Raw genomic sequence first — 21,099 nt, 5'->3', positions numbered from 1 at the left:
GGATGGCAGCCCAGCTCCTGGGACATAAAGAGAAGCTCTGGAATTCCATCAGGAAGGAAAATGGTGCTACACAAGAGACATTACAGCTGCTGAAAGGGCAGTTCAAACAGCAAGTGAGCAACAGCCTCCCTGCATTGACAGTGGTGGTGGCCAGCTGAGCAGAGGCCATGAGAGAAAACCAGATCTATTTGTTCAGGGAAACAGGCACAACATAATATTCCTCCCAGAGAACAGGCTGAAATCAAGTCTTCCATAACAATAATTAATTCTAATAGGGTTCACAGCAGTGAGAAATACTGAAGAAATGAATTTTAAAAATAAGTATTCATCAATTGCAGTTATAAGGGACACCTGTAAAGCCAGCTGAGCCACTGTCACTTTTCCTCTGGCAGGTGAGAAATCTGCAAAAAGCAATGAGAGCTGACAATGAAGCCTCAGTATTAGTGCCATGTGGAAAGAAAAGTCTTATAATTTATGTTATTGCCACAAAAAGACATGAATAAATGGGAAGCTATTGCAGGGAGGAATTAATGAAACTGAAGAAGTGATTAAAAAATGCAGTCCAATTCCCCAAGGTCAAGTGTTGTTCAGAGAAAAAAATCACCTGCATAAATATAGAAACAACTGCTGAGCAGCTGCACTGTAGATAAGGATTGGGGATGGAGAGGATCAGAGACTGAGCACAAATTATAAATATCCAGTTGTCACAAACAAGGCAACTTCTATCCATTAACAGGAATACAAATTCCTGATCCTCTCAGTTTTGATGAGGCCTTTGGGGAAGTCCACTTTTGGGAAAGGCTTGCTGGGAATGTGAGAAATCACCCAGAACAACAAGCAAAGGCAGAGAGGTCACCAGGTAAGCTCTGAGGGATGGGGAGGTAACTCAGTGAGGTGGTTCAGTCTGGACAGAGTGAAATGAAAAGCTAATGAGATATTATATGTTTCTACTAAATACACAAATGGTTTCTTCAAAGAAAGAGGGAAGTCCTGCTCCACATCTACAGAAAAGCAATGGACTCAAAGTGCAAGAAGAAAAAATTACTTAGGCTGTAAGAAGAGCTTTTCTAAATGGTAAATAATAAAGCAGCAGCCTAAGGAACTTGTTTCCTCTAGTTGGAAGGAAACAAAAATCATTTCACAAAAGCTGTCCAGCAATAGTGATATTGCTTTGATGCAAAAGATCAAGATGAACTATTGGAACCTCTGAGGGATCTTCTCTGAAGATACTGAGGCACTGAAAGCTTTACAGCAACAGCAGAAGCTGAAAAATTCCTCTGATCTTTTGCAGTGCAAGGTCTCACCAAATTTAATCTTTGTGTCCTTGCTACTGTTACACAACTCCTTCGAGGAGTAATATTCAGATTTTCTACCAAAAACCCTACAAAAACTGCTGAAAGCCCATTAAGACAGCAGAACTCAAGTCATGAGACTGCCAGAATAAGGCTCTATATTTAGTACCAACAGTTTTCTCTGTAGTACTGTGATAAAGTTCCTTCAAGAAGAGTGGATCAGCTCTATGTAAATATTCCCAAGGCAAACAAAACCTGCTCAGCATCCTCCCAGACCCATGTCACTCATGAAGCTTTCAGTAGGCTTTGCTTCAGAGGTCACTGCTTTTTTTTACCTCCCTCCCAAGAGACTGCTGCTCCCCAGTGCTCACTGCAGACCCCAGAAGAGTCCTCTTGATCTGTGTGAGGTATCACAATGCAGAATTACTCTGTTCAGGAGCTGTGACAGCACTTTAAATAGAGAATATTGGAGTTTAGAACACCGAACTTGTCAGCAGTGGGGTTTGGGCCTTGTTTTCAAGCACAACATTGGACACTGCAGGATGATGGAGAAAGCACCCCAGAGGGGTCACTGCACAGCACCCCAAATATTTTCTGAATTAAATCACAGAATTGACCTTAAGGGACAACCAAAAGTTAAAGAGACTTCACCCAAGGGGCACATCAAACTTTGCCATTGTCCTAACACTCCACCCCAAACCAGCAGCTTTGTATTGCCCAGTTCTGTATTTGCCCATCCTGGGAAAAACCAGCACCACATCAGTAAATTCAAGTCATGGCTAAGAGAGGCTGACTGAGAGCCACGTGCAAAAGCACATCAGCTGAAGCATTAACCCTGGGACCCTCCAGAGCTTTGCAGAGTGTTTTATAAGCTCCAGTCCTCTATAAATGTCACAGTCCCCCTCAGGGCCAGACCCTCCATCCTCAAGCCTCCTCCACTCACCACTACCACACAGAGCACTCCCATATCGAGTGCCTTGCCTACTAATCACAAAAAAATCAGATAAATTAGAAGCAACAATGTCGATGAAGCAACTGATGAATTGTCACTGATGAAGCAAGGACAGGGTGGTTCAAGCAACTAATTGCTTTCACAGAGATGGAACCAGGTTCAAATCAAGGGAGAATTCAATTCTTCAGCAAAATACTTCACCTTAATTATAGCTCGTAACAAGAGACAGCCAGAATCTAAATATATGGATGCTCTGCCTCTACAGCACCCACCACTCCTCACAGAATGGGTAAAAATTGACAGCTTTTATATTAAGAAACAAATCCCAAAATGTAGCTCCATCTCACATCTTCCTGCAATCCCACTCAGAGGTGGCTCAGGCGCATCCTAAAATTATGTATCTGTAGCTTTCTCTGCAAGAAGCATCTCTGTACAACAAAGATCACACAAACATACAGAAGATGTGTAGAACAAACCCATTTTCAGTCTCTTCAAGTGAAACAACTACTTTTTCTTCTATTACACAGATACCCAGACACTAACTGAAGAAAACTCTAAAAATTTTATAGACAAAAATAAATTATTTTTTCAAGCAGCATCTACAAAGAAACAAGCAACTATTTTTTATATATTCTTCTAAACTTAATTCCCCAAAGCTTACAGAGTTTTTATAGAATTAGCCCCTTTTCAGTTCTTCATACAGAGAGACATATGTGGTTTGCTGACATATAAGTTTTACCACTTAATTTTTAATACATAAAATAAATGTAGTTAAACTAAAAAGTTGCATATATGACACAGAATCAAGAGATTATATAGTCATAGGAACGGCAATATCCAAAACAAACTATCAATTTCTGCATTTCTGGAATTTTGCTGGTGTCTCTACTCCAGCTACAACAGCCTGGATTCCTCTGAAAATCTGCATTCTCCAGCCAATCACCAGGGAAATACCATGTAAAAGTACTCATAAGAATGGAAAATAACATGCTAAGCTGTCCCCTCACAAAATCAATACACCAGAATTAACAGATTCAAATGCTTTCAGACTCCAAGTTACATTGGAAAAATGTAAACACTGATTCCACCTCCATCTATGCACCCACCCCTTTGGTACTTATCCCTTCCTGTTACTCCCATGGGAGCTGGATCCCATCAGGTCTCTGCAGGCTCAGCAGGGAAACGGCTTTGGACACAACATAAAACAAGAAGGTGAACTCAGCTCATCCCTACCTTAGAAAGGCAAGTGTATTTAGAATTTTAGGACAACCACAGGAGTGAGCACATTATCACTTGATATCTCTTTGTGTTTCTGACTAGTTACTACAATTTGAATATGAACAGCTGCTGGTACCTGATCATTGTTCCAGATGCACTGGAAGCCCATGTCCTCTCGGCTCACTGCACATGTGCCTCCTCTTCAAGTCACAGAAATCAAGCTGTCCTCGAAAGCTGCACCATGGGTAGTGTTGAGGACAGTCCAGCACTGAGTTCTTCTCTCTGGAAAAAACAAGGAAGCTCAGAATCCTGCATTGAAGAAATGCTCACAAGATCAACCCAACACATCCCCGCAGCACATCGTGATGTTACGTGGCAGCAGAGAACATCCAAAATTAAGTATGCACTTTCAAAAAGGAGCTGGGAGTAGAAAAATACCTCAGCATATTTAGTACATCCTTTCTTAGCACAGGCACACACTCTATAATCCTTTTATGGTACAATTTTAATCTAAATTAAGCAAGCAGCTCCAGTAAAAGAGCTCAGAGCTTTCCACGTTACAAAATTACATCAGGATTGGATTAGCCTGTAAAATAACATCCTTCAAGGTAATCTATTAATGATATTTTACACTTAATTTTATACTCAAACTCCAAGCTATTTGTTTTCCTAATTTTAAGCAAATTTTAGGAAAAGCATAACTTACTTCAGTCCTCCTACGTACATACAAGTCAAAATATCATTATTGCTGTTACTACCAGAACCAAGCAAGGAGAGAGACTACAACTACTGAGACTCCCAGTCCTGAGCCCACTGCACTTTCTCCAACCCCCCACCCCCCTCCCCCCCAAATTTAACAGGCTGCAAGACTTAGCCCAGCTCTACATAAAATTAAAGATAAATCAACACCTTGAAATTACAGAGCTTTAATGCAATACCAAACTACTTGGTCTTAAAAGAGTTTCTCTCTACCCACACAAATAGTTTTCCTCATATACTTCAGCCTCCTTCAGACACAAGCAAGCTACTACAACACTGAGGAAAAGGGTTAGAAATTCCAGCACAGTGACTTCCCAGAATTAAGAGACTTTAGACAAAAAAAAATCCACTTGGCACCACCTGCCTCATGTTCTGCATTTCACCACTATTTAGTTCAAGGCCATTGCCAATGTTTGGGAGGTTCAGCATGTTCCTAATTTTTTGTTGAAATAGGAGCAAGGGCCAATTGCATTTGAGAACAATATTAAGTTTTGTCACCACTGCCATTTCATTTTATATCTCTCCTTATCTTTGCTGGTTTGCCACAAAAACAGAACGGGTAATTCCACATTCCCAACAAGGAAAAGCTTGAGAGGTCTGGGTCAGGCTACATTCAGAGGCTCTGTTTGGGCAACAGGAGGGTGATAATATAACAATATTCTTGCACAGGAAAGTACCAATTTGTAGCCTCTGTGGCCCCATACCAGGACTGCATTAACTATTTTAATTACAGAACAATTTCAAAGTAAAATCTAGAGTAAACATACATGTATCTTAACAGTTTTATCACACAAACTTTAGAGTTCATACTTTATGTATTAAAAACATAAATATTTGCCTTTGTTCACAAGAAAATTACATGGTTCTACTGAATCAATTAAAAAAGCCTCAAAAGCCAGTAATTATAATTTTTCCCACTATTTTAAGACCGGAAATAGTACATGTAAATATAAGATTTATTTTCTTGCTTAAGAAAACAAATACTGTAAGCATTACTAGATATGAAACAATAATAATATTAAAATAATTAAAACCACACAAAATAGGAAACAAAAAATGCATTGGAATACCTTATCCTTGTAAACACCAATCATACACATGTATAGGAGACAGCAGAGAAAATTGGAGAGATGTTCATAAAAAACATAAGACACCAGATGCCCAAAGTTGGCCAAATGCCACTGGAATAAATTACTGCATTTCACATGAAAAAAAAAATGCAGGTTTTAAGGACAGGTTTGAAACCACCATTTATAACTGGCAGCCAAGGTGAGAATGCTCAGTGCCTAAATGGGAAGGGACTTGTGGGGCTGGAGGACTTTCAGCACCAGAGTTGAGCTCTTCCTGCAGTTCCATTTACCACCACCTTCTATAGCCTTCGATTGGCTTTTAGCACTTGCTTCCCACACCCAACCTGAAAGATTTCATGCCTCTATAATCCAGTCCAGAAGCCAGCATGGTGTGCAGCAGCTTCAAGCTCTTAAGGATGCATAAAAGCACTTACTCACTGTGTAAAAACTGCCAATGTGAACAGGAGAGACCCAAAAGCCAAAGGTGTGCAATACAGAAATCACCCCCGCTGGGAACAGGGATACAAACACACCTGCTGATTGAATTTTCTTTTTCTCCTTTAACATAATCATTGTGGACCCAAAGAATTCTTTCAATCTAGTATTTCTCATCCTACCAAAATACCAGCAGAATTCCAAGTATTTGGATTCAAGTGCAAACCCCTGCAGATGGATTTTTGTTTAACAAACTGAACAAACACAACATTATTTGCTTCTAAATTCTTCTACTTGTGGTGAAAGCCGAGCTGTGCTGAAATCAATAGGACTGTTGGCATTGTTTTCCACTGAGCTGGAATTTCATTTCCTGTACCCCACTTCAGATCTGCTAAAAACCACTAGAACAGAGTTTTGACCTTTCACAACAACATCTACAGCTCAGAATAAAGCGTTTTGTGCAAAATAAATACTTACAGGGCAGGTTACGTAAACAGCATGAAAGCAGCAGCTGTGGCTTGTTTCTTCAGAGAGAAAACTTTGCCCCCAGCCTGGCTGCTCTGGATTAATGATGTTCCTGTTCCATACCATGGCTCTGAAGCCTTGGGAAGTCCCTATCCCAACCCAGCAAGGTGGAAAGGTTTGTTATTTTAACTGTTGGCTGATAACAGCTTATCAGCAAGTTTTCAAAGGTTAAGCTTAACACAAATGCATGGCAAAAGTGCAAGAAAAGGACAAGGGAAATGTTGAATTAGTGTTCCCTCTCCTCCTGCCCCTGCAGCAAGGGACAGAACTCTCTCATACCCCACGTCTTGCAGCAGCACCAGCAAAGAAATTTGAACCAAAACTCCTGTTTGAACTGAAAACATCTGAGAACACAACAAAAGTGCCTTCTTTCACAGGAGGAGCTTGCTTTGCCTGCTGCATTCCCACTGGCTGCCACACAGGATGGAAAAGCTAACCAAAATCTGTAAGTTTGGTCCTTAAACACAAGGCAGTTTTATTACTGCTGCCAAATTTATCACTGACACCAAGCTCCATGACAACTCACTGGAAAACAAAAACAAAATAAAATCTTCAATTTAGGGCATGCTATGATTTTTATTTCAATCCCAATCATGTTACTGAACTATAAAGGGCTGATGCAACCTTAAACCAGAAAAAAAAGCCCAGTTACAGACTCATTACTAATTCATCCTGGCTGAAGCTGCATACCAGCAGCTGCTGCCTCTCTCAATTAACAGCAAATATTGAACAGTATTGTCATTTAACGGTGTTTACTGCTTGCTGCCCTGTCCACTGCCCGTTTTCAAATGCTCTGGCACATTTAAAGCATCAACACTAATAAACAGAGCTTAGTTTAACCCCTTATGTACCACAGCAGAAGTGGTTTACTCCCTTCCTACATTCATTGGGTGCTTGGCAGAAGCTGAAGCCCAAGGATGCAAGGTGCCACCACAAAGAGATTTGTAATTCAGAGGCCCACAGGGTGCTTGGCTTCTGCAGAGGGCTGAGCACAAGTGTGAAAAATGATGGGAACAGCTCCAGCAGAGCAGCTCTTTAGGAATTATTGCCAAAAAGTTGAAACAAAAGACGAGAAAAAGGAGGAGACCACACATTCAGCCTCTGCTGTTGAAAATTTAGAACAATAGAAACCCAAAACAAATGGGGTAAAAAACTAAAAATAAAGCTATTCTTCAGGGAGAGCATATCAATGCTGTAATTCCTGATGACCCCATCTCTGCACAGGGGAGTCAAAAAGAGCCCTAAATTGGACCTCCCTTCCCTCTGCTGTGCCTACAGCTGCCTTTTGGCCAGGCTGGGTTGGAAGAAAATGATTATACAAACAGTGCAGCCAGAGCAAGCAACTGGAAGTGCAGCACTTCCATGCCACCTCCGTGCCCTACCTGCTCCATGGTGTCAAGTTTGCTAGAAGCCACTGCTATGTAAGGGACTGCACAGATTCTACATTTCATTTCCACGCTGTGTTCCCAGCACATCAGCAGGAGGGAGAATCTCCAGGCTCTCCTGGGAGCCCACTGCCAGCTGGGCCAGGGCCAACACGTGGATACCAAGGACCTGGAGAAGGGAGAGGATGCTGGGCCAGCCCAGCTGGACTGCAAGGTGCACACTGGCAATTTAGATACTACAGGAAAAGATCAAGCAGCTTCTGTACTGCATTTATTAGAGTAGAAGCTAGGATAATGTCATTCCAGCTGATCCTGAAATTGGGGAATTCAGTTATTTCTGAGGTACCTGGACCTTTGTTCTGCTCCTTCTGCAGAGGGAACAAAGCATGGGAGCCCCAAGGAGTAATGCTCTGAGGGCTTGTCAAATACATGAGGGAATGGCTTGGAAAACTGGGCAGATGAATGTAGGCCCAGGCTCTGGCCAGGGTCTCTGTGGGCATCCTTTCCTCAGGTTAGCATCTGGCTGCAGATCTCCTCATTTTCTCAGCTCCCTCTGCCTGTATCCTGTGCAACTCCAACAGCCAGCCTGGTTTGCTGGGAGGATTCCTTCCCTCTAGGTTCCCCCAGCACCTTTGAGCCCATGGGGTCTGAGGTGCTCAGATAAATCAGGTGATGTGACTAATACCTGCCATCTGCTCATTGTTACCTTCCCTCTCCTCTCCTGAAGAGGAGTCAGCACTCAAGTGCTCCTTCTACTCGAGCTATTTTAGGAGCGTGGGCTTTCAGCATCCATGCAGCACTGCTTTAAGCTAGCAAACTTAAATCAAAGAAGTAGACCATGCTCTGCAAGGGAAAACTGAGCACTAGGTCCTGTAAAAGTCTCTGTCAAGGCTCAGGAACAACCCTTTTCTTGCAAAAGGTATCTGCACTCCAGCGTGCCCAAGGAACAGAGCCATTGCCCAGGTTTCACTCCAGGCCACAAAGGAGGGGCACATGAGATGCAGGCCTTGGGAAGCATCCCACTGCTCTCCATGGAGACCAAGGCAGCCACACAGCTTGGAGCACCAACAGGCAACGTGCTGCAGCACTGGGTTATTCCCTGCCTGCAGCAGTGAGGAGCTCCTACACAGTCACACCACCCTGGAAGAGACCAGGGAACAGAAATGGGTACCAGTAACTGAGGGCACATCTCTGCCCATCAGACTGGGGGGAAACCTCAACTCAACCTCAACAAAAGCATTGATTCTACCAGCTGCTCCCCATATGTCATGGCCAAGGGAAAAAAGCAAACTGGGGACACAAAGGAAAGATGGGGAGAGAGGCCAGTGGAGAATAATTTGATTTCACTGTATTTCTTAGAGGAGCTGTGTCAAAATGCAAAGAGAAAAATCATCATAGTGTAGGAGGCTGAAAGATTTGAGATGGAGCAGTGAGGAGTCTCTGGCCCCATAAATGTTTAATTTCAGCAAAGCAGCAGCTAAGTAGTAAGCACAGTTTTGCTGCTGTTGCTGAACTGCACACTCCTGCTTTGATTTCTAGATGACACACAGTGAGAATGAGAGTATAAAAATAAAATAGGAGAAAAGCACCAGGGAGATTTTCATACCTGACACTACAGACAGAGCTGCACAAGCCAGCCACACACCCAGCTCCCTCCCTTCTCTCTGCTCAGGACAGCAGCACCAGGGTGAGCAGCACACAGGGAGCTCTGGAGTGCTCCCAGCCCTGAATTTCACAGCTCTGCCAGCCCAACACAGTGCAGGGGATAACAAGAGCTACTGCACCACACCTGAGGAAGCAGCCAGGGCTGCAGATCACTGATAAAAGGCACCACGCTGCCTGCTAAGAACACTGTGAAACTGGAGAACCACAGAAGGAAGATGCACATGGAAACACAGAAGAAAATGGATTCCCAGAGCCCTAGGAGCAGAAAAAGGACCCACCTGGAACTGTTCCTCTTGCAAAACTGTCCCTACAAGGACTGACTTTCTCCCTGTGCTCCTTTCCTAACAAATAAAATTTATCAGGAAGGGTCATTCTTTATCCATCACTTCCTTGAGTTATTCCTATCCCACTCAAAACAGTAAGCTCAAATTGGTTAGATAAATCCTGAAGAAAAGTTGCTAATTAGTGTTTCTTCCTACCTAAAATGCAAGAAGAGTCTGAAAAAAAAAATTAATGCATTCCATGACCCCTGTGAGATCTCCAGCTCCATTCTTCTTCCCTTTCCTGCTCTTTAATTCCCTTAGATTGCCACCCGGTCACCATTATCTGCTTCTTTTCCCTTTACCAGCAGAGAGAAGCCTATTTCCTGTCCCTACTTAAATCTTTCTCATCTCAAACTTCACTCTTTTCCCTGCATCTATATCCACTTGCTGAAATTCAGACAACTCCTCTGTTGCCTCCACCAGCATACCTAGTCTTCCTCCCAGTCTGCAATCCTAAAGGGAAATGTGGCTTCACTAAAACCAAGCACAAAGGTTCAGTTAGACCCAGATTTTATCCCAGCAGCATAACTGTTTTATTGGAATTATGCCACTTATCTCAAAGCCAGCTATGCCCAAGAACTGCTTGGACAAGCTCAGAATGAGAGCAGAAAACTCTTTAGCTTAGCCTTCCTCACCCCCAGTAGGAGAGCCTCATCCAGCTGCACACATTGTCACAGTGCATGACAAATGCTGCCTGTGGAAAACCTCCACACAACAAGTGAAGGTCATCCAGGAGTGCAGATTTCCTCTTTTAAAAGCACAGATTTAAAAACATATACACTAGTATTCTTATATATTGCATTCTCCTCAAGGCTGGGAGGAAGTGACAGTGAGATGCAACTCCAACAAGTAGTTTTCTGCTTGTGAAAAAAATTAGGAGGAAACAGAAACCCACAGCACAGCCCTGATTAACCTCCAAGGACACAGCCACTCATTGCAGGTACAGACACATCAGAAGTCTCTTCTTCATTGCATTTAGCTGCTGGGGAAAACCTTGCAATGCCAGGACAGCAGCCTGGACTCTTCCACACACACCTGACACAGGAAGGTATCACCTCTGATAAAGCAGGACCTCAATTGTCACTGGTGGCTGCTCTGGATTTTCAGCTTCCCAAAAGCTGATGTCATGGCATTTCTCCTTGCAAAACAATGACCTTTGCAGGCCTCTGGAGAAATAAGCCAAGTCCAACACTAAAAAGATACAGATGACAAGGAAAACGCTGGTGTGCACTGCTACTCAAATGACAGAAAGCATTAAACACTTACACTGACACATTATGATATGATTCTACTGTAACTGCAATCTCCTGTGACACAACCATGGCATTTTTTCTTCTGAGAAGCTCACTCTGAATATACAAGGTAGATGGCACTGAGTAAGGGAAGCAGCTCCATCTCTGACCTCACCCTGGTATGGTACCAAGGCTGCAGAAGGGAGAACACTCCAGGGAATCAGCTCTAGGACAGACTCACAGAACAGCTCAGGAGACTCAGCCAGTCATGCTTTGTGCCAGGGAGGCTCCCTCATTACCAGGACCAAGATGACACAGTTATTCCCCAAACCAGGACCCTCTGCCTCAGAGGAAAGCACAGACACATTAAATAGCTCGAGCCATAAAAAAAAACCATCAAAACCTTCTTCCAGACATCACCAGAGCTGCATTTTACATCCTGCTTCTCACTGGAGAGCCAAAAGGAAACCTCCCTCACCTCCACTGACAGCAGCAGCTCCATCCCTCCAGGACAGAACCAGCTGTAAATATTGGCTGGAAATATGCACTCCCACTGGGCACTGGCACCTGTCTGTAATTGCTGGCAGCAGGAGGACCAGGGGAGTCTCTCCTTTGCCAAACAGCAGACAAAACAAACCAAAGAAAAAAATAATGCCACATGCATATACTGCAATACATGAACCCACACAGCACTGGTGGGGCCACTACATCTGCGTTTAGGCTGAAATGAAAACATTTTAGAACAGCTATACTAAACTGAACTGCAAAAACTGCTTATAAGCAAAACGCCTGAAAAGATGCTGTGTCCTTTGTGCTGGAGATCCAAGGTGAGGAAAGGCCACAAGGGTATGTGGCCAGACCATCAGAGATGGATCACAGGCCTGGACATGAACAGGGGTCCTAGCAGAGATTTTTCCATGAGTATTACAACACAGTTCATTCCATAAATACAACCTCAGCTTGCTAGAAATGCTTTTCTGACTGAGCACAGTAAAGAAAACACACACTGTGAGCAGAAAACCCAGGTTAATCAATGTTCTCTCTGTATGTGTAGTTCAGCCACATCAATACAGACTGTAAGATATTTTTCTCCATTTTCTTCAACGAGAAAGTGTTCAGGAGTTCATTTAAGTTTTTAATAAGAAATTCTTTACACAAGATGATCAATAACCCAAGGTTCAGGAAAAAACAGACAACTATTAGAATTTTACTGTGGGACAGTATTTTCTACTCCTACCAGGTGTCTGTGTAAGCTGGGTTGCAAACCTGAAGGTCAAAGCTACATGCTGACATGGATTTGTTGACTGACACCAGGAAAACCAAGAAAATAGTAAAAAGAGCACACAGGAAGAAGGCCAAAAGACAACTCAGTACGTCTCGTGAAGACTAGACAAAAGTTTATGCAGGAGGAAATTTCTGGGATACAAATGTGAACTATACCCTGAGAAACAGCCCAGTTCACCTGCTGAGAACCTGCCAGCCATTCTGTAGAAACACAGGATGAATTTATAACCTGGTAACTTAAGGCTGAATAGATGGAGAGCAGTAGCAGGTGGCCTTTGATATCAAGGTCTTTGCTATTGCAGCTTCAGTACCTTCTCTTGCTCCAGGCAATCACTTGATCTCACATGATTCCCAGAAAGACCAAATTCTACTTAAGAGCTTGCAACAAAGCTCAGGAAACATTTTCTCTCAAAAGACATCTTGGGAAACTGAAGCAATCAGAATGATGAGGCTTTTTGCTCCTGCCAAGTGCCTGAGGTAACAAAGGTAATCAAAATAAAGGCACAAAATAAGATTGTGCCTGTAGATGGTCAGTGTCTAATATAGGGATGATATTTCAGGGTTGGATTTTGTGAATATAATCATCTGAGATGACAAGAATAACAATTTCCTTTAGCACATGAGAGGAGCTTGCAGAGAAGAAAAGAACACCTAATGGGCCTTTCCGCCTCCCCTCTGGGTTTGCCTCTCCTCTGTAACAAACAGGTTGATCAAACTGTTTCCTTCCACGTGCTCCATGGGGAGGGAGGCACTGCAGACACAGGCTCCTTGCCCTCAGTAATTTAAAAGCAAACGTGTTGTACAGATAATGAATCTCAGTTACACAGGAGCATGTGTATTTTAACCTGAAAACCACAGAAACTAACACTGATGTTGAAAAATACCAACCAGGGAGACTAAGAGAAGGGACTGTATTTTTACCCGAGTGTGAGAACAGCTTCTCTTGCTCCAGACACATCATGAGTTCAGAATGGGCAGAAGTGTGTTCTCTAGGCCCTGCAGAATCTCCTGGAAGCCTGAACACACTGGTCCATCTTCTTGTGGTCACCCCAGAGACAGGCAAAGGGCAGGACAGAACAATCAAATTAACTGCTCAGGAGTACTGCATTCAACACTCCCTCGGCCAAGGAAATAATGGAATGAGGGATGGAGGGTACTGAAGCCAGACTGCTGATAGGAGAATAAAGATAAAGCACTACCAGAAATTAGTCCTGAATATCAATCCTCAAGCACAATGCTGAGTTAGCTCCTTGCAAAGAAGAGCAGAGCAGAACATCTTCTCCTTTAGCAAGGAGCCCATTTCTTCTCACAGGTCCCTTACTGATGGTCCCCTGGGACTAGAAGGCTACCAACCAGAAAAATATAAAGGATCCTGGTTGTGGCTACTGGGCACACAGCCTGCACAGCTGCATATGGGGCTGTTGGCAAACACCACACCACCTTCTCATTCCTCCCACTTGTCTTGTTACCCTTGCACTTCCAAAAGAGACTAGAAATTGTGCTTCCTGAGTAGTTCCCAGTGAACCACCACGGGGTGCTGCAGAGAGAAGGTTAAAGATTCCTCACACAATGCCTGTCAAGGTCCTGGTCCTTCAATATGCTGCTCAGAAGTGTTACTTCTACTGCAGTGTCACAATCCAACACCTTAAGACATGACAGGAGAAAAACATACCTTAGGAAAAGGTGGGAAAGGTGCATTTAAAAAGTACTTGATGCCACTCCTCCAAACATTTAAGTATGAGCTAGAAAGTGAAGGTGGTTTACTGGAGCCTCTGAGCTGCTGTGTCCTCCCTGCTTCCAGCACCAGGGAAGCAAAGCCATGGGAGGAGGGTCAAACTCCTGCATGGCCAGTGTAGCACAGTTTGGTGGGACTTGGTTGGAGAGAAATGACTCAAAATGGCTCAAACATCAGGTTTGAAAGCAGAGAAAAAGCCTTTCCTGACAAACATGCAGGTCAAAGGAAATCCCATATTCCTTTGACCTCCATGTCTTACTGCAAATATTCATCTAGTTTGTTTTTGTTTTTTCTTTTTTTTAAAGGCACCAGAAAGAATGAAAATCATTCCTAATGCATTTACATGCAACATTAGTCTATTTTCACTGGTGACTGCTACTTACCCTTCTTCCATTCCAAATTCTGTTACTCTCCCCTCAAACCACCAAGACTGAGAGCTGACATGTCCCTCACCCTTTCTTCCCCTCTCGTTGAAACCTTATTTCCACTGCTCTAATAGTTCTTGACTTAACTGGGACAAGGAAAATTATTCTGGGCTTCTCTGTCCTAGCAGTTAGTCTATTCTCTATTAACCATCCAGAGCACTGCAAAATCACACTGAAGCCCCAGGCAACAATTCTAACACTCCCTTAAATTCCTGCTTTAATCAAATTGCCCATTTTTACTGGACATGTCTCTAGCCACACATATATATATTTATATATACACACATATATATTTATAAATACATGTATATGAACTTGTTGTATAAAAATCCTTCAGTGTTAAGAAAATTCAGGAAAGCTCATTTAACAGCATTCATTCCAAGATCTCACAATAACCTCAATTTCTACCCAGTCTTAAAACAGAGCTATTCCTCATGCAAGATGGATTTTTTTGCCCATCCTTTTAAGCAAGATGCAAAAGCATTTATCACACTTAAGAACGGTAACTTCAGTAAATAGTACACACAACTGAAATGTATAATTGCATCCACTAATTTAGGCATGGAGCTGAAAGGCCTGGCTTTCAAAAGCTGGCTACACAATGGCTCTCTTGGCCTGTTTTAATCTAAACTATCACATTCAGCCACCCAAGACAAAGGAGAGGAATTTTTAGGTGCATTCATCTCAAACTCTCACCTTTACTTTGTATCACCTGATCCAATATCCACACCATGGCACCATTAATTTCTTCAAGGAATGCAAATTCATTTCTGCACAACCCCACTTTTCATAGCAATGTAATCACAAACATGGTTTGGCTGATGGCAGCAGCAGTTTTTGAACAACACCAAGTGCACCTCTGAAGGGATGAGCTCTTTACAGAGTAAAGCAAAATGCAAACTGCAGTGACCTACACCTTACTCCATTACAGAGCTGTGCCATTTCTGGTGGGGAAACAGCAAAGGGAAATTTTCTGTACTGTACTGTAAGAAAGCAAATCCTTGCATTTTTCAGATGGCACTTCCCAAAAACTGCCAATCATTTCAAATGCAAGAGACAGCACACTACATAAATGTATTATGACTTTCTAGAGAAGTGCATCCAGAAAAGCCTGTACTTGGAGACACATAACCTGTTTGGAAACTCTTCTGTCAGGAAAAAATCAGGGCTGGTTTCCATTTCCTGGAGTCTGTGACTGAGAGAAGCAACCACAGTCTGAGTTCCCCACCAAGTTACCCTGTCCAGTTTCTCAGTGAACACTCTCCCATCCACAAGCAAGGCATTAAGCACCAGCTCATTTTGCAGCCTCCACTCTGCCCATCCTGGGCTGGAAACAGAGAGGGCTGGCTGAGGGCTGCTATCAGCACAGGGCAGAGCAAATAAAGATACCAGTTAATCACCTTTGAGATAAGGCAGCCAGTGCAAGCACAGCTGTCTGCAAAATACACAGCAGAGAAGCAGGAATGAAAAGTGTAAGCAGGAGTTCTGTTACACCTGAAATTACCTGGACTGAGATACAACATCCTCTGCTACTGCTGCAACATTCTGTCAGGCAAACATTAAGTCTTCCCCTTTTTACCTTCCCTCTCAGGACACAGCACAAACATTTCAGAGAACACAGCTCCATTTTTCAAGCACAATAGAAAAATACAAACTAGCAGCACACAATCAGGTTTTGGGTGGTAAACTATGCACACTCTTTTACCTCCTAAGTTACAGCTGTAATGGAGAATGCCAGGATAAGAGGGAATGGTTTTAAACCAAAAGATGAGAGATTTAGATCGGATGTTAGGAAGAAATCCTTCCCTGTGAGGGTAAGGAGGCCCTGGCACAGGTTGCCTCATCCCTGGAGAAGTGTCCAAGGCCAGCATGGACAAGGCTTGGAGCAACCTGGGATAGTGGAAGGTGTCCCTGTCCATGGCAGGGGGTGGAATGAGATGATTTTTAAAGTTCCTTCCAACTCAAACCATTCTGGGATTCCATGAAACCATCCAGTTTCTTGTGAGCCCTTTTTCTGCTCCATGCCATGTACCAGTGGCAGGGCCCCTGATTTCAGCCAGCCCTGCCCAGACTCCACCCAGGTGATGCTCTGGCAGCACCAGCAATGCCAGGAGAAAGGCAGGACAGAGCTCACCAGGGGTGTGTGGCACCCACTCGGAGCCAGCACCTCAAACCTCTGCCACAGGGCACTTCACAGATGAACAAACCCCTGAAGGGGGATGAAACAGCAGCTGAGATTGCCTGCACTTGCCTTCACAGGCTGGGACTTTAATGGAGCACACCAGAGTGCATTGACAACAATTTTAGAAGAAAACAATACTGACTTCATTTACTTTTACAAAGCCTTTGCACTCATCTTCGCTGACTACAAGTGTCAAAGAAAGGTCAAAACAGCTTAATTTTCTTCTGCACTGGACAAAAAGGCATGAAGAACAGACAGCAAATTCAGCTTTCTTCATTTGCACTGGGGCTTAAGGAAGGAGAGAAGGAATTTATTATAATCAAATTGACCCCAGCATAAACTGGATGCTTTTATCATAGTTGTGTAAACCAAAAAAAGAAAACCAGAGATTAAAGTAGAGTTTAAAAAAGATGCATCCTCTCAAAGATAGTGGTTAGATTTCAGTGCAAAAAAAAAAATTGTGGTAACAAGACATCAGAATACAAAAAACCGAGCAGCTTTCTGAACACAGCCACTCCAAAATAGCAGGATATGCAATGCTCAGGCACCAGAGAATATAGACCAAGCCAAATGATTAATGAATTAAATAAAAGTTCATTGTGGTCCTTATCAGTAATGCTGAATTCTCCTTTACCTGGAAGCACTAAGCAAACATTATTTTAACAGAAATATAATTCTGCTTCAAGATGGCAAGTGCAACGTTCTTGAGAAACAATATAATCTCATTTGATAAGGGGGACCTGCAACAAGCAATGCTACCTGGCAAATTTACAGCTTCTTTATTGCTGCACCTGTATCCACTAATCAGTATCCAAAAGTTACACACGATTAGAACATAACCAAACATTTTTAAATGCATCCACCCAATATTTAAATGTAGGAAAAATAGCTCTTGAAAAGAGAATTGTTTTACTCAGGCAGCTAGAAAAACCACCATGGGAAGCTGAAACAATGGCTCCTTTTCCCTCCAATGTGATTACAGGTTTTTACAGTTTATTCCCTTCATTAAATGTCAGCCCAAAGTTCTCTGCTTAGCAAAAATTATTTTCTTAACAGCAGATCTTAATAAAAGAAAGATGTGCAGTGGTTTTAGTCTTGACACTTTCTAACTAAACTGGGCTGCAGACAACTCCTGGCACAGAAAGGTCCCAGACCAGGAATTCCTGAAGTTTTGTTCAGGGCAAGTTAATTCCAGTGCAGTGGGCAAACAGCTCACCCCAGGCTGATGCTGACTGTACACTGTGCCATTTAGGGGATCTATCAGGCCACAGTGGTGATATTTCACATCCAGTTAAAGCAAAACAAATGGTTCCCAGCACAGCAGCTGAAACACCCCAGAGAGGCCACGTGCATCCAGCAGCCAAGTCAAATTCACTGCTGCAACACTGGCTGTAAATTCAATGTGGGGATGAACCTTATGGGTCTTCCTATAGGAAACCTGGTGTGTCCCAGGCTGCTCACACTGCCTGTGCCACAGCTCAGCAGCACCTACTGGGCTTGCAGTTTATAACATGGAAACCTCAGGATCCCCAGGAAAGGGAGAGAACCACACCTTGAGATGGACTTCTTGAAGTGTCTTTGGAGGTGGCTGGGAGGGCTTCCCCTGGCAGAAGGGAATAAGCAAAGCCCTAAAGGAAGTATCAGTAAAATAAAGACGTAAATAGAAGTTGATGCAGCTCTGCCTCACAGCTCTGACCTCCAATGCCCTGGTCAGCTCCCCCAGAACAGCCTCAGCCACACAGCACTGTAAACATTCTCTCCCTCAGAGAAAATAAGGATGGTAACTGATTCTGGCTGGGCAGCATCATCCAGTTCTTGCCCCAGGTTCAAACTGTCCATATTTTGTCAGGATGCAGGTTAAATTGATGGCATATTTTTGTCCTAATGAGACAAGAATTTCATCCACAAACACCAAGGCATTTTCAAATCCCATAAGGCCATTAGTGATGACATACTGGAGCAGACAGGCAAGGAGGGAACCCCCAGGAACCTCTACACCTATTCAAGGTTTTATAGTTAGGATAGAAGCTTGATACAGGTGAATCTCCACATGAAAAACAGACACAAATCCAGACTCCAGACAAAACCCAGGGGTTATCCAATATCAGAATGTGTGCACACTGCAAGTCACTCTTATGGTGCATGGGTGGGCCAGTGGATAACATGCCCTTGTCCCTTGCCAGCAGAGCTTCCCAGTGAGCACAAACACTTGAAGCATCCTGTCCCCATGGAAGCTGCAAATCTCCTCCAGGAGATGCACCATGTCATCATATGTTACCCAGAGAGGTTGTGGCTTCCACACCCCTGCAATTGTTCAAGGTCAGGCTGGATGGAGCCCTGAGCAACCTGATCTAGTGACTGGCAGGGGGGTGGAACTGGATGAGCTTCAAGGTCCCTTCCAACACAAACCACTTCATGGTGCTAGGATTCTACAATCATTCCTGAGCCAACTCTGGCTGCAGCAGCTGCTGGAGAAGCACAGCTCCCAGAGCTCCAGCTCTCCCTGCAGCAGCCCAGCAGGAACAAACTGAAGGTTCCAGTGACAGCTCTGAACACTGCGTGCTCCAGTGCCCCCATGGGATGCACTTCCTTCCCATGCCCTGTCCTGCAGGAGGGATGCAGCCAGCAGCACCTGGCAAGGTGCCTGCGATCAAGAGCCAAGAACCAGAACTGTTTTACTGGAAATATCTCCAAGTACTTCCCAGCTACTATTGAAAATCCCTCCTGGAACAAGGCTGGAACAGCTCCTGGCTCCAGTGCAGGTGCCTCTCCCCAGCTGCACACCGTGAGAAGTCCCTGTGCTGACAGAATCTGCTGGGGTTGTGATAGCAGCTAAGAAAACAGCGAGTAAACAACACACAAGAAATAAGAACAAGTACTCAGAGCAGGAATACCAGCACAGCCTGGTATTTACTTAATGACTCATCCAGAGGAGGATCTGTCCCTTTAGGCTTATGGCCAGCATGAGAACAGGTAATAGGAGAGTGTATGAAATCACTGGAGCTCAGCTGCTCCTGACCTCCGAGAACAAAGAAGCCTTAGAACAGCAAAAAATATCCTCTTTTCACTCTTCACTCTGTTGCACAATCCTTCTCCACAGTGTAAAGTCACAATTTTTACAGACTGGGAAAGGAGAAAGCAAAAGGCAGAGGAAGTTCTACTGCTCATCCATACAACAGCAAAACACAGACTACACCAGAAAGGGTACCCCCAGTGAGATTCCCTAGCTTTACAGGGTTTTTGGCAAAAAGTTCACAGACAACAGCTGAAGAGGACACTTGGAAAACACAAGCACTTAGGAAAGACAAGAGAGCTTTTAGAGCTCAGTCACACCTTTTGCTTTGGGGCTTCCATCCTTTTATGCAGAACTGTGCAGATCACAGCAGACACCAAAGAGCACCAATGAATGTCAACAGTATTTTTCTCTCCAGCTACAAGACTTTTCTTCCTCAACAAGTAAAATCCCTGACACTGCATCCTCTTGTACCTGTCAAGTCCTACATTCCTGAGAGGCTCTCCTGCTACCAAATATACAAATGTTCAAGGAACTCACATGTCTAATGAGCTTCAAATCTATAAAAGCACATGAACAGTTCACTCTAGGCTGAACTTCTACTGGGATTTTTACCTCACTTGGAAAAACATTTATGTACAAAACACCTGTGACACCAGTGCTGAACATTTTCAAGCAATTTCTGTGCAGGCAGAATGACAACTGACACCACCTATTTTTCACCCTTTGCACTCCACTATTGTCTTTGAGTTCAGAGCTGCTAGTTGACTCATGCCAAAAAAACAGAAAAACAAAAATATTAACAAAGTAGCAGCGATCAGAAAGGCAAATGTATTAGCCTAATTTAAAAAAATAAGAATTAATGCTGCTAAGTGGGCATACTTAGGCCTACATAGCTCATGGCTTGTTTTTATATGTTATTTATTAAAGTGAGAGTAAAGTCTAAACCAAGATATTTTAAACCTTAACTGTCTCAGAAATGCTGGTTTTATTTCAATGTTGAGTGCAGGACTTATGTAACACTTCCCATTTTGATTTCTGTTGCTAAAGGATTTTAAAACAAAACTGTACGGTCACTGCCTACAGCCCTAAGGGGCTGAGTACAAAAATAACATAAAAGATATCACAAACTGTACAAAATACAATTCTGATTTAATTTCATTCAAGCATTATGTTCTTTACTTTGGGGAAATTACTTTATCATCTTTGATAGCAAGCACTCTTCAGCTCTTCTTAACATTGAAAATATCACTTGAGGTACAGCTGGAATAAAACTTGAAAATGCCTTATGTAATTTAATACCCTTGCCAAACTACACCAAAGTTTGTCTTACAAGCTGAACTTTCTCATGCTGCAAATAAAACACCTACATTTTCTCCACTCACCAGAAAATATCCGTGCCCCCAATGCCTCACCTCTTTGACTAAGCACTCCAGCTTTTTCAAAGGCTTCTAAATCAATGATAATTCACTAGTGGAAAATATTCCTTGCTTCTTCCCTGTTTCTCCTGGTGATAAAATACACATTTTCACAAGCAAGTTTCTATGGGTTGTGCAGACAGGCAGTGTCAGGGCAAGCTGGAATGAGGGTGGATCTGCCTTTGG

The 21,099-nt window shown here is 43.2% G+C and overlaps 1 protein-coding gene across 3 annotated transcripts in view; it reads right to left on the bottom strand.

Moving 5' to 3' along the window:
• MAP3K13 (mitogen-activated protein kinase kinase kinase 13) overlaps positions 1-21,099 on the bottom strand; it is a 72,248-nt gene that overhangs the window by 42,268 nt on the left and 8,881 nt on the right. For all 3 annotated transcript variants that reach the window (XM_039696901.1, XM_039696903.1, XM_039696902.1), the window contains exon 3: positions 3,599-3,744. The gene's annotated coding sequence lies outside the window, so the exon portion shown is untranslated. The remainder of the gene's footprint in view (positions 1-3,598; positions 3,745-21,099) is intronic.

Source organism: Passer montanus, unplaced genomic scaffold (genome assembly GCF_014805655.1).
Source record: "Passer montanus isolate IOZ18808 unplaced genomic scaffold, ASM1480565v1 scaffold115, whole genome shotgun sequence".
NCBI classification, from domain to species: domain Eukaryota; kingdom Metazoa; phylum Chordata; class Aves; order Passeriformes; family Passeridae; genus Passer; species Passer montanus.
The sequence above is the reverse complement of the archived record's forward strand: the minus strand, read 5'-3'. Positions and strand labels throughout refer to the sequence as shown.